At 52.5% G+C, this 13,080-nt stretch overlaps 1 non-coding gene across 1 annotated transcript; it reads left to right on the forward strand.

The window, feature by feature from the left end:
* The first annotated feature begins 1,364 nt into the window (after positions 1–1,364).
* Positions 1,365–1,549, forward strand: LOC143101020 (U2 spliceosomal RNA). The gene has a single exon (XR_012982017.1). It is a non-coding gene; the product is annotated as a U2 spliceosomal RNA (small nuclear RNA).
* Positions 1,550–13,080: the final 11,531 nt, after the last annotated feature.

Raw genomic sequence — 13,080 nt, forward strand, 5'->3', positions numbered from 1 at the left:
GAGTTCGGCAGAGCTTCGGGGGCTAAGGTGAACAGGGGGAAGTCATCTGTCATGTTCTTTGGGAAATGGGCAGGGAGGGTGGATTCGTTGGGTGGGTTTGGGGTTACTCCGGATGGCCTGAAGATCCTGGGGCTGCATTTTAAGCGGGGGGATTGTGCGGGTTTTAACTGGGATGACCGGAGGGGGCGGGTGGGGAGACGCTTGGGCCTGTGGAGGTCGAGGTACCTCTCCTTGTCAGGGAGGGTTATGGCGGTCAAAGCAGACCTGTTGCCGCAGTTAAACTACCTGGCTTATGTTTTCCCCATGCCGTTTTTGTGTGGCAGGAGGGTAGAGCGAGATGTCTTTTCTTTCATTTGGGGTGGTGGGATGGAGAGGGTGTCGAGGGAGCAAATGTTTCGGGGGGTTTCTGAGGGGGAGAGGGGGGTTCCGTGTGTCGCTGTGCGTGTAATGGCGATACACGTGGCGTTCCTCGCCAGGTTGGTAATGGGGGTTTTTGCCCACAAGGCAGTGTTTTTCGCAAGGTTCTGGCTGGGGTTCGAAATGAGGCGGCTGCGACCTTTGTCCAGTACGTCTCCCTGGTCCCTAGTCAGGCCTGGGCACTATGACAGGGTGGCAGATTTTCTGAGGGGGAATGGGTGGTGCTGGGAGGGGGAAGCTGTGCTGGACCACCGGCGCCTGTATACGGGGGTAATGGACAGGAGGTGGGAGGAGGGTGGGACTGGGGAACCTATGGTCAGGGGGATTGACTGGGTGGGCATCCAGCCTCCTGTCTTGTGTGGGGAGGGTAGGGACCTGAACTGGCAGGCGGCTCTGAACCGCCTGCCGGTGAGGGAGCGGCTGCATAGGCATGGGATTAGCCGTACTCCCCTGTGCCCTGTGGGGTGTGGGGAGGAAGAGACTCTGGACCACGCCTTGTGGTCGTGCCGGGGCGCGAGGGACACCTGGACCATGGTACAGAACTGGTGGGGTGGATGGGCGGGTCTAACACTTTCAGCGGATTTGGTGTTACGGGGGCGGGGCTTGGGGGGTTTGCGGGTGGGGAGGAGGGTTGCCTTTTGGGTTTTGGTTTCTTTTGTGAAGTTAGCTCTGTGGGACTGGAGGCAGGGGTGTGTGAGGAAGAGGACCCCGGCGCTGGCTCCACGGGTGGTTTTTGTTTGGTTTTTGGGGAGGGTGAGGAGGTGTATGGAGGAGTACGAGGGGGTTTATGGGAGGGACAAGGCAAGGGAAATGTGGGGGGGACTGCCGAGGGTGGGGGTGGGTTAATGGTGGGAGGGATTTAAGGGGTTTGGTTTAAATAAAGTGTGGTGTACTGGTGGTGGGTAGTGTAATTTTAATGATACTGTGTATGATGTTATGATTTGGGGATTGGTGTTAATAAAGTCGTACAAAAAAATCTGTTCTCATCAGTTTATTATCTGATACGTCCTCTACCCGAGGACTATATATTAATCTGATTTTTGGAACAGGGAGACGGAAGAGGGGCTTGCTCCGTCCGCTCCACGCATCGACCCGGTATTGCATTGACTGATTTTGTTTTGGAGGGGCAGGGGGTTTTGGTCCCGGGGAGGGTGATGTGGGTGGATGGGGTGTGGAGGGGGGCTAGACTGCGGCTCGTATGCGTGTACGGGCCGTGTGAGAAAACGGGGAAGGGGGACTTCTTCAGGATGTTGGAGCCTTTGTTCCACACCAATAGGGTGCTGGTAGTGGGGGGAGATTTTAATGAGGATCTGAGTGGGGTGGGGGGGCAGGGTTCAGGGTGTGGAGGGACCTGTGCGCTGCCTACAGCTTGGTGGATGCTTTTCGGGTGACGGGGGCAGGGGCACCGGGCCCCACGTGGTCCAATCCACGCGGCATGGCCTCTAGGCAAGACGGGGTGTTTGTCCCTTGGAGGTGTGGGGTGCGGGTCTACTCCTGTTCCCCGACGTGGGCCTCGGACCACTGTGTGGTTGGGGCTCAGGTGGCGGTTGGGGGTGGAGAGAGGGGCCCTGGGTCCTGGCGGTTCCCAAATGGTCTCTTGGCCGACCGGCAGTTTTGCGCTGCTTTCCGCCGCGCATACTGGGGGTGGCAGGGCCTGAGGGTTTTTTTTGATGGGTGGGGGCAGTGGTGGGAGGTGGTGAAATGCCAAACGGTGGCTTTTACTAAAGGGTGGGCCAGGCGGAGGGCGAGGGAGAGGGGGGAGGCCGTGAGGAGGTTGATGGGGGAATTGCAGGCCCTGTGGGGGGCTTTTTGCGGGGGGAGCATGGCCGTGGTGGGGAGGTTGGAGGAAGTTAAGGGGCTTTTAAGGGCCCTCTTGGAGGGGCGGGCGGCTCTCTTTGGCCTCCACGCGGGGGCACGAGCGGCGGCCGAGGATGAGAAACTGTCTGGTTTCTTTTTCCAGTCGGTCAGGCACAGGCAGGCGAGGGTCCGGATCGACCGCCTGAAGTCTGGGGCAGGTGAGGTGACGGGGAGGGGGGAGATGCTGGAAGCGACTGCTCACTTTTATGAGGGCTTGTTTGCCGCCAGGGATCAGGTTGGCCCTGAAACGGTTGAGTTTTTGGGTGCTCTGGAGAGAACTCTGGACGCAGAGGGGGTGGGGGATTTGGAGGCGGAGTTGACTCTTGGGGAGTTGGGGGGGGCACTGCGGTCCATGAAGCGGGGTAGGGCCCCAGGAGGTGACGGACTCACTGTAGAGTTCTACGCTTCCTTTTGGGATGTTATCGGGGAGGACTTGTTACAGGTCTTCCGGGCGGGGGAAGTGGAGGGGGGCTATCCCCTCTCCATGAGGACGGGGCATGTCACCCTTCTTTTTAAAAAGGGGGACCGGAGCGACCTGGCGAATTGGAGGCCCATTACCGTCCTCTCCGTGGACTACAAGATCCTGGCCCGGTCGACTCGCTGCTGCCGGTCCTAACCTTTTTCATGGTTTTGACCCTTTAGCTGCGAGTTACAATGGTTTGTGTGCTTTTTCGTTCTTGTCTTATGTGTGCTGTTTTGTGTTTTTTGTCCTTTTCTGTTTTTTCAGGACTAAGCAGCTGTCTTCTCCTTGGAGTTTCCTTTAAAAAAAAACATTAGGCCCAGGTAAGCACTGTTTAGCTCCTTTTTATTGTGTGGTTTTTAGTTTGTTTTAGCTAAGCTTGTTAGCCTAGTTTTTAGTTAATTCATTTATTTATTGTTTTAAGTATTTATAGTTTTAGTGGTTTTAGTTTAGGTTTAGGCTGGTGGTGTCTCCACCATGTCGGCTGCCCGTGCTGGCATGCGGAGGCACCACAGCGTGCGTTTTAAATTTGTTACAAAAAATGGAAAGCTTATGGAGATGTCCAGATTGGACTTCTCAAGGAAGTGTGTCCAACAAATGCTTGGTTTTAAAGTAGAAGAATTTAATTGTTTGATGACTGCCTGGAAACAAGGGATTTGATGTTAGCTTTCGCTCGGCTTCACTGCTTAATAGTTTTTGGCATTTGGAACTGCTCGTGGCGAGTTCCCATTAAACAATGGGAAGACCCGAGCAGTTACCTAGGCCTCCGTCAAATATCGTCTATGATTGTGTTGCACCTGCTTCACTCCCCAATGCGCAGCATAAGAGACCTTTGGAATCTCCTCTGTCAGAAATGACAGAGAAGAAAAACCGGGTGATACGGTCTTCAGACAGTTCCTCTTCGGAAGATCTGAATCGACTGTGGCCCGGTGAACGCGAAGTGTCTTTTATGCGCGTGGTCATAAAGGAGGAGCAGGTGTCACAGGAGATCAACCCCAGTTGATCTCCACTTGTTTTAAAAATATGTCTCTGTAGCGTTTTAACTCAGTCATGTTCATTTTTACCATACTGCTCATGAGTCTCACAATCTCTACCATAAATGTAAGAAGTGTGAAGACTCTAGTGAGAGCTCAGAGCATTTTATCCCTGTTGAGCACTCTGAATGTAGATATATTCCTGCTGCAAGAGTGCTCCTTGCCTTTTTAAAAAAATTACAGCAAGTGGGAACAGATGTGGACCCCGGGACCCTCCATATGGAGCGGGTCCAATTTTAACAAGGCTGACGGGGTCGCCACACGTTCTGGTGAAGGGCAGCACAGTGGTGAGACCAGCGGGGTGGGCCAAAGTTGGATCTACTTTTCGAGCGATTACGTTGATGGCGACATCAGGAAGGAGTGGGCCGGCCAGTCAGGCGCGGTTGAAGTAAACGGTGCGTTTGGTGATGGAGGACTTGGAGGAAGTGAAGGGACGGGTGACTCCGGAGTTTGTGATGGATACAGTGTTGGTGGACTTTATGGGGATTTCTTTGGATCGGTTGCTTTGCCTGCAGGATTTTTCTTCTGTTGTATTTATGGACTTGAGTTTTAACACGTTGGCGGATTGCACCTTTTTTTTCGGGGAGTTCAATCGGAGGCGCACTGAAGACCAGGTGAGGGGCATTTCACTGATTCCTTTGTTTGGCCATGCTTTTACCCCTTTGTACGTTCATTAGTACAATCCCTGGGTGCCGCTGGAGGTGGTGACTACGTTTTTGTTGAGGTGCTGTGGGACTGTGAAGGGGGGTTAGAAGTGCTTGAACTCTAGAGGGGTTTGGAATGGCAAGAGACAGTTTATGGTGAAGTTTAAGGAGGATCCAGAGGAGCCTGGGTCCTTTTTGCATCCCCCTGGGGTTTTTAGCCTGGGCCCTGATAGGGGCTTCCTGAGCTACCCGGGGTAGCCTGTTTATTGCAGGCGGTGTGGGCAGAGGGGACACATGAAAGCAGACTGTTTGGGGAAGAGCTGTAGGCGGTGTGGGACGCAGGGGCACTTTGCGAGGGACTGTGCGGATCCGAAGACGTGCAGCTTTTGCGGGAGCGGCGAGCACCTCTTCCGGGAGTGTCCGTCCCGGAGGTGGGGGACGGGGACCGGCGTGACTGGCCTGAGGAGGAGAGAGTCGAGAGGCCTGCGGAGCGGGCTGTAGTTGAGGGTGCTGGAGCAGTGGAGGCGGCTGTAGTCGGTGGACTCCTTTCGCCGGAGGCCGAGATGGTGGCGGCGATTCCTTCGCAGGACCTGGTCACCCCTCCCTTCAGTCTGTTGGGGGGGGGAGGCCGGCGTGGTGGAGCGGGAGCTGGGGGGAGAGGTCGGCGTGGGCATGGGTGGCTTGCCTAGCCTAGCTACCCTTAGCTCAGTCGCACAAAGGGACCGACCGCATGGCACGGGAGGGCCTCCAGGGCTCCATCTGGTGGACCAGGAGGAGTGTGCGCCTTATAGCCCGGTCTTCATCTCCAGTGTGGGCTTCGAGGTGGAGGGCCTGAGCCCCATGCAGGGGTCCCCGTCATGGGCGGACGACATGGAGCAGCGCGTTGTGGAGATGGGGGAGTCAAAGGCGGTCAAGCGGCGGTTGCCGGAGGTCGCGGTGGACGGCTGGGAGACGACGGCGCCGAAGGTGCAGGCGGTGTCAGGTGCGGACAATGGGCTGCTGGCGGCCTGTGCCTGCGGCGACTGAGGGGACCCGGTCTCAGGTGTATGGTGCGGAGGGGAGAGGGGGTGCAGTTCTGGTGCAGGTGTCGGGGGAGCTGCTGGAGTCGCCGAGGCCCCTGAACCGGATGGTTCGAGTGGACAGGCCATCGGTCCCCCTGTCTAACAGGTTCTCTCCGCTCGAGGATGAGTCTCTGCCGCCACGGGGGCCGGTCTTGGTGCCGGAGAGGGTTTCCACTGGGAGTGCTGGACATGGCAGTGGACCGGGGGGCAAGGACCAGAAGGGGAAGGAGGGCCAGCCCTGATTGCTAATGCTGTGTGTGTTATGTGTTTTGGGTGTTTGGTTTGGGGGGCGGGTTAGGGGGGGATGTGGGTTTTATTGCTGGACTGTTTAATGAAGTTCCTTTCTTTGAATGTCAGGGGTCTGAGGGAGGGCAGAAAGCGGGGTGCTGTTTTTGGTTTTCTGTCTTCTTTGGGGTATGATGTGTTTTTTTTGCAGTAATGTCATTTGAGGGATGAGGGGGATGTGAAAAAATTTAAGGAGGAATGGGGAAGGGGACCTTCTGTGTGGGGGGTGGGGGGTGCGCATGCTGATGGGGTGGGTATTCTTTTTGGTTCATGGGGTTTTGTGGTGGAGGTGGTGGTGTGTACGGTGCCAGGTAGGGTGCTGTGTGTAGACGTAAGGGTGGGGGGGGTGGACCTGCGCTTGGTTTGTGTTTATGCTCCAAGTGTGAGCGGGGAGCGGGTGGGTTTCTTTGATGGTTTGGCGTCAGCTGTTTTTGTGTAATCGGGTGGTGGTGGTGGGGGGGGGGATTTCAATGTCTGTTTGGATAGGGGTTCTGGGGGAAGTGTGGAGTTGAGGCAGTTGTGTAGTGATCATGGGTTACGGGACGCCTTCAAGGTGGCCAGGGTGGGATGAGGCGGGGCTACATGGAGGAACTCAAGGGGGGTGGAGTACCGCCTGGATTACTTCTTGTTCCCTCGCGGTGTGGCGTTGGCGGGGTTCCGGGTTATCCTGGCCTGGTGTTCCGACCACTGCGCCATCGGGGTGGAGGCTGACCTGGTGGAGGGGAGGCGGGTAAGGCCGAGGTGGCGATTCCCCAACCGGCTTTTGGAGGGGGAGGAGTTCCTCCATGTTGGTTGGGTTGGTGACCCTCCTCCACAAGAAGGGGGACAAGGCTGACATTCTCCCCCGGCTAAACCACCTCGCTTACGTGTTCCCCGTCCCCTTCGTAGTGGGGAGGAGGCTGGAGCGGGACGTGTTCTCGTTTCTTTGGGGTGGCAGCACCGAAATGGTGAGTCGGGTTGAAATGTATAGGAGCATGGCGGAGGGGGGGAGGGAGGTGTCCTGCCTCCCGCTCAAGGCCCTGTCCTTGCATGTGGCGTTTCAGGCCCGGATTGCGACGGGGGGGTTTGACCACCCCGCGGTCTTTCTTGCCAGGTTCTGGCTGGGTTTCCCCTTCTGGGAGCTGCGGCCTGTGGACCCTGGGCTCCCGTGGTCCTGGGACTGGCCGGGGCATCACGAAGAGGTCGCCAGGTTTGTGAGGGGGAATGCTTGGTGTCTCCGGGATGGCCTGGTCTTAGATCACCGGGCTCTGTATAAAGAGGCTCTCGCCAGGGGGCCTGCGGTGAGGGTGCCGGGAAGGCCGGGTTCTCTGGCTGTGGATTACAGGGCTTTGCAGCCTTCATATCTGCGGCGAGGGGGCAAGGAATTGAACTGGTTGTTCGCCCTGGATCGCTTACCGGTCCGCGAGAGGGTCCACAGGTTGTGGGGCAGGGGTCCCCCTTTCTGCCCTCTGGGCTGCGGGGAGGAGGAGACTGCCGCCCACGCGTTTTGGGAGTGTAGGGAGGCGGGGAGAGTGTGGGACTTGGTGGTGGAATGGGTGGGCCGGGGGTACCGTGGCTGGCTCTCCCGGGACCTGGTGGTTCGGGCGCAGGCTTGGGGACCATCCCGGCTGCTAAGCGGCAGGTCCTGTGGTCTGTCGTCACGGAGACCAAGAGAGGGCTGTGGGACCGCAGGGTGTTGTGCCTGAGGCGTCAGCCCCCACAGAGTACAGCTGCGGAGCTCTTTTTTAAAATTCGAGAGCTGGTGCGGTCCGCCGTGAAGGAGTGTTGGGTTGGTAGAGGGGCTGGGGAGGCCAAGCGGGAGTGGGTGGCCTTGGGGGAGGGGTTCTGAGAGGGGTCTTGGGTTTTCTTTTTGTTTGGTTGTTTTTGTTTGGGTTTGGGGTTTTAACAATGTATTGGGTCTGGTGTGATTGTATTATGATGTGATGTGACTTACGGCAAAAAAAATAAATAAAAAAAATGTATTTTGCCTGACTGTACTTGTGGGTGCGTAGGGTGATTTGTGGATGTATGATGGGTGGTGGGGTTTTGTGTTCTTTACTCCCCACAGGCTATTGACTGGACTTTGCTTTTGTGCCGCATAGGATCAACACACACAAAAAAAAAAGAGGCTGGTGTGGCCTGTAGTGTTTTGTTTTGTTGTTCCTGATTGATTGATCTTCTGTGTGTTCATTTATGTATTTGGGTGTTGACATGGCATGCCTGTGCTTTCCTATGTGGTTTTTGGTTTGGCTTATTGTGATTAATAAATTAAAAAAAAAAAAAAAAATCTTATTCATGTTCAAAAAAATCTCAATCATATTCATGGATGGGGACTTCACATTGCGGGAACTAACGGAGGCCGTGAGGTCTATGAAGGGGGGTAAGTCACCGGGGATGGACGGCCTAACGGCTGACTTTTATCAGGCATTTTGGGATGTACTTGGGGAGGGGTTGTTGGCTGTGGTGGGGGAGTGTCTGGGGGCGGGTCAGTTGGCGGCCCCTCTTCAAAAAGGGGGAGGAGACCAGGCTGGAGAACTGGCGGCCCATCACCCTCCTCTCGACGGATTATAAGGTGGTTGCCAAAGTCTTGGCGATTCGACTGAGGAGGGTGATGCCGCTGGTAGTAGGAGCGGACCAGACTTGCGGGGTGCGGGGCAGGTCCGCTGGGCTGTCCTTGTCCCTGGTAAGGGACGTCATCTGCTGGTCGGAGCAGAGGAGGCTGCCGTTGGCAGTGTTGAGCCTGGACCAGGAAAAGGCCTTTGACAGGGTCAGTCACAGGTTCCTTTTACTGGTCCTGGAGCAAATGGGCTTTGGGCCCCGTTTTGTGGGGTGGATCATTGTATAGAGGGGTGGGGAGTCAGATTGGGGTGAATGGGGTACGGTCCAGGTGGATTGCACAGGCTGTGGGGGTGAGGCAAGGGTGCCTTTTGTCTCCCCTCCTGTACGTCATGGTCCTGGAGCCGTTATTGGAGCGGATTAGGGGGGATGGGGGGATCTTGGGAGTACACCTCCCAGGTGGCGGGGGCCAGGCAGCAAAGGTCTCTGCGTATGCAGATGATATGACCTTGTTCTTGACCTCCGACAGGGGTTTCGGGCACGTTTTGGGGGCTTTAGAGGCATATGAGCAGGCCTCAGGGGCGAAGGTCAATATGGCCAAGTCGTCAGTGGCTTTTTTTGGGGCATGGGAGGGTAGGGGGTTGGCGCCAGGGGGTTTTACGGTGGCAGCGGATGGCCTGAAGGTGCTGGGGTTGTGGTTTGGGAGGGGGGATAGGGCGGGGAGGAACAGGGAGGGGATGTATGGGAAGGTGAAACAGAGGTTGGGGAGGTGGAGGGCGCGGCACCTCTCGTTGACAGGGAGGGTGGTCGCGGTGCAGGTAGACATCCTGCCGCTCTTTAACCACCTGGCTGTGGTCTTTCCTATGCCATTTCTTTGGGGGAGGAGATATATTTTGTACTTATTTGTGAATTGTAGTGTTTTTTGCGTTTTGTCCTTTTTTTTGTCTTGTCTTGTCTTTGTGTCTTTCTTTCCAGAGTACCATCAAACATCTTGCCCAGGTAAGCGCAGTTTAGCTCCTGTTTTGTGTTTTGTGTGGGATTTTTAGTTTGTTTTAGCCTAGCTTCTAGTTAATTTATCTATTTATTGTTTTAAGTATTTATAGTCTTAGTCTTTTTAGGCTAGGTTTTAGGCTGGTGGTGCCTCCACCATGTCGGCTGCTTGTGCTGGCATGAGGAGGCACCACAGCGTACGTTTTAAATTTGTTACAAAAAATGGAAAGCTTATGGAGATGTCCAGATTGGACGTCTCAAGGAAGTGTGTCCAACAAATGCTTGGTTTTAATGCTGCTGAACTTAATTGTTTGGTGACTCTGCCTGGGAACAAAGGTTTTGACGTTAGCTTTCGCTCGGCTTCTCTGCTTAATAGTTTTTGGCAACGGTTTGTGACTTGTAAAGACCAGCTCTCCATGTTTGAAGTTGAGAAACTTTCGGATAATTCACAGAAAGTGGTGATTGTTCGAATGTTCAATGAAACTGTGACTGGAGAAGACATTAGCACATGGCTGGCTAGATTTTGCGCGGTTCGTAGCCCACCAGTTAAGGTTTTGGACGAGGACGGCATTTGGAACTGCTCGTGGAGAGTTCCCATTAAGCAATGGGAAGACCCGAACAGTTACCTCCAGCCAGCTTTCAGGGACTAGCCGGGCGGCTACGAGCGAAGCTAACACCCAGGCAGAGTCAGAGCAAGATTTGGAGGCCACACCCTCCCAACTGGTAAAGGAGATGGAGCAGGCGGAGGAGGAGCCTGAAGGAGAGACAGAAGCCCCGCCTCCTGAGTGTGGCCTCTGAGGGGGCTGAAGCACCTGCTTCACTCCCCAATGCGCAGCACCATAAGAGACCTTTGGAATCTCCTCTGTCAGAAATGACAGAGAAGAAAAACCGGGTAATACTGTCTTCAGATAGTTCCAGTTCGGAAGATCTGAATCGACTGTGGCCCGGTGAACGCGAAGTGTCTTTTATGCGCGTGGCGCTCAGAGCATCCTCGCCAAGGGCAACGCAAGAGGTTTTCTCTGCCGAGCCCGACGCTGGAGACACCAGTGACCCTTCTGAACCAAACTCATTGGTCATAAAGGAGGAGCAGGTGTCACAGGAGATCAACCTCGGTTGATCTCCACCTGTTTTAAAAATATGCCTCTGTAGTCTTTTAACTATTGTCATATTCATTTTTATCATACTGCTCATGAGTCTCACAATCACTACCATAAATGTAAGAAGTGTGAAGACTCTAGTGAGAGCTCAGAGCATTTTATCCCTGTTGAGCACTCTGAATGCAGATATATTTCTGCTGCAAGAGTGCTCCTTGCCTTTTTAAAAAAAATTACAGCAAGTGGGAACAGATGTGGACCCCGAGACCCTCCGTATGGAGTGGGTCAAATTTTAACAGAGCGGACGGGGTCGCCATTTTAATAAAAAACCCACACGTTCTGGTGAAGGGCAGCACAGTGGTGAGACCACAGGGCGGGCCCTTTTAACCCACCTGACGGTTTTAGACAGGGATTTTAATGTTCTTAATGTGTATGGTTTTAATGACAAAAACGACCGACATGACTTTTTAGAAGAGTTGCAGCCCCACATGCTAGGGAGGGCTCCCCTAGTTGTCGGAGGGGATTTTAATTGTTTTTTAAGTAAACAAGATAGAAAGAATGTAGGGAAGGATTTTAAGTTAGATAAGACATCTGTGGTTTTAAACAATATATTAAAGGATTTTAACCTAGTTGACTGTTTCAGGAAAGTGCATCCACGGGAGGAGGGCTTCACCTGGTTCAGTGGTGACTGCGCCCGAGCCTCCTGTATCGACTATGTTTTTTGACTATGACTATGATTGCCCGCCCACAGATGCTACAGTGACCCCTAAGTTCTTTTCAGATCACTGCATGCTCTCCTGCACCCTTTCACTCCCCACAGGTGTGACTGTAGGTGGAGGGCTGTGGAGGTTGAACTGCTCCCTGTTACAAGATGAGATAGTTAGAGAATACAGGGAGCAGTTCAGCCTCTGGCAGACCCTCCAAGACCTTTACGATTCACGAGCACACTGGTGGGAAATGGTGAAGGGTAGGACCAAGACTTTCTTTAAGAATAAAGGCAAAGACAAAAAAAGAGAGAGGAGGTGCATGTTGGGGCTGCAAAAAAGACTACAGAGGTATTTTAACCTTTTCAACATGGGTTTTGATTTTAATGAAGAAATCAAACAGGTAAGAAAAGAAATGTCAGTTTTAGCCGAAATTAAAAGTAAAGGAACAATTTTAAGAAGCAAAGAAAGAGAAACAGAAGACGGAGAAAAATGCACCAGATACTTTTTTAAGAAAATAACATCAAGAGGGGGTGGGATAACAAAATTAAAAGAAGAAGGGAGGGAAGAAATCCGCATAGAGGGAATTTTAGAAATGAGAGAAGAATTTTATGGGGACCTCTATGCGGAAAAACATGTACATGAAGATATAATGGAAGAGGTTTTAGAATTCTTAAGTTCAGCAGTTTTAAATCAGAAGTTTTTAACCGAAGATGTTACAGTGGGCATCGCTTTCAAATGGCCACTTCAGTCGCGCATTACGAGGCGTGAAGCTGCGTGAAGCTTTAGTACCACTTTCAGCCACTGTGCGTCGCTCTGCCACTGTACATCGCTCTGTCAGTAGCCCTGACTGCCGCCCCTTCTGAAAAAGCAGGAGGCTACCAAACATAATTGTTACCGAGAGGAATCCCAGCCTACGAATTCAATAACAAAATAAATCATGCATAATTAAACATTACCTCGATTAAGGCTACTTGGGTATGGCTTAAGGCTTGACTACACGGTGGTAGCGAAAATTGAAATCTGCTATGTTATTGTCAGTGTTGTTGACAAAATAAATCATGCATAATTAAACATTACCTCGATTAAGGCTACTTGGGTATGGCTTAAGGCTTGACTACACGGTGGTAGCGAAAATCGAAATCTGCTATGTTATTGTCAGGGGCAATGCAACTACGCAAATCAAAGCAGTGTCTTAATTTGCCCTACTTCTTGACTGCAATGTAGTCAATTGACTGCTTGACATGTCATTTTTATTTTTCTGTACAATAAACAAATACATCTGCTTTATGCCGCAGAATTACCTTCATATTTGGCTGACTGCAGACGCGCCACTTCCCTCCCGATATTCCAAGATTAAGATAGTAGCCTAGCCTATACAAAAAGCATACTATCATAAAAATTCGTTAAAACGAATAGCTATTTGCAATTTGACAAAACACTGTTCCTCATTTTGCGAATGCGAGGACGATATGAGCCTGTTGCATTTAGTTAGATGTCCGAGTCACGCATGTTTGAAAACCACTGGCTCGTAATCACAATAATTTAACACACGACCTACTTCATCATGTCCCCATGCCTACATTTTTGTGAGTAGCATAGAGATCGTTAAAAACAATAAAGTAGCCTATGTCCCTCCATTTGGGACATCGAAAACTTATATTTTTAATAGGGTAGACTACCGTCGGAGATGCTGACTGGCAAAGGCCTCGGGATAACACGTTATCTCCACTATCATCAGTCATGCCCCTTGATCAAAGTGGGGAATTAAATAAAAGTTTGAGAACCACTGGCTTAACAAGTTACCTGCAGTCCAGAGCAATATTCTGATGATCGGCGATGATATCGGCAAATGTTTGTTTTCCAAAGTAAGAATTTCACTTGACCATGCACCTTCGACAATGAATAGGCTAGCTCATTACACTTGTTACTGTTAAACGTAGGCCTAACTGGTATCATTACAAACATTATTCTGTGTCCTAAAACTGGCATATTTTAT

The sequence above is a fragment of the Alosa pseudoharengus genome, unplaced genomic scaffold (genome assembly GCF_046254945.1).
Source record: "Alosa pseudoharengus isolate Yale_2024_CS ecotype anadromous, Long Island Sound unplaced genomic scaffold, YU_APseudo_1.1 YU_APseudo_1.1_scf_3, whole genome shotgun sequence".
Classification (NCBI taxonomy): domain Eukaryota; kingdom Metazoa; phylum Chordata; class Actinopteri; order Clupeiformes; family Clupeidae; genus Alosa; species Alosa pseudoharengus.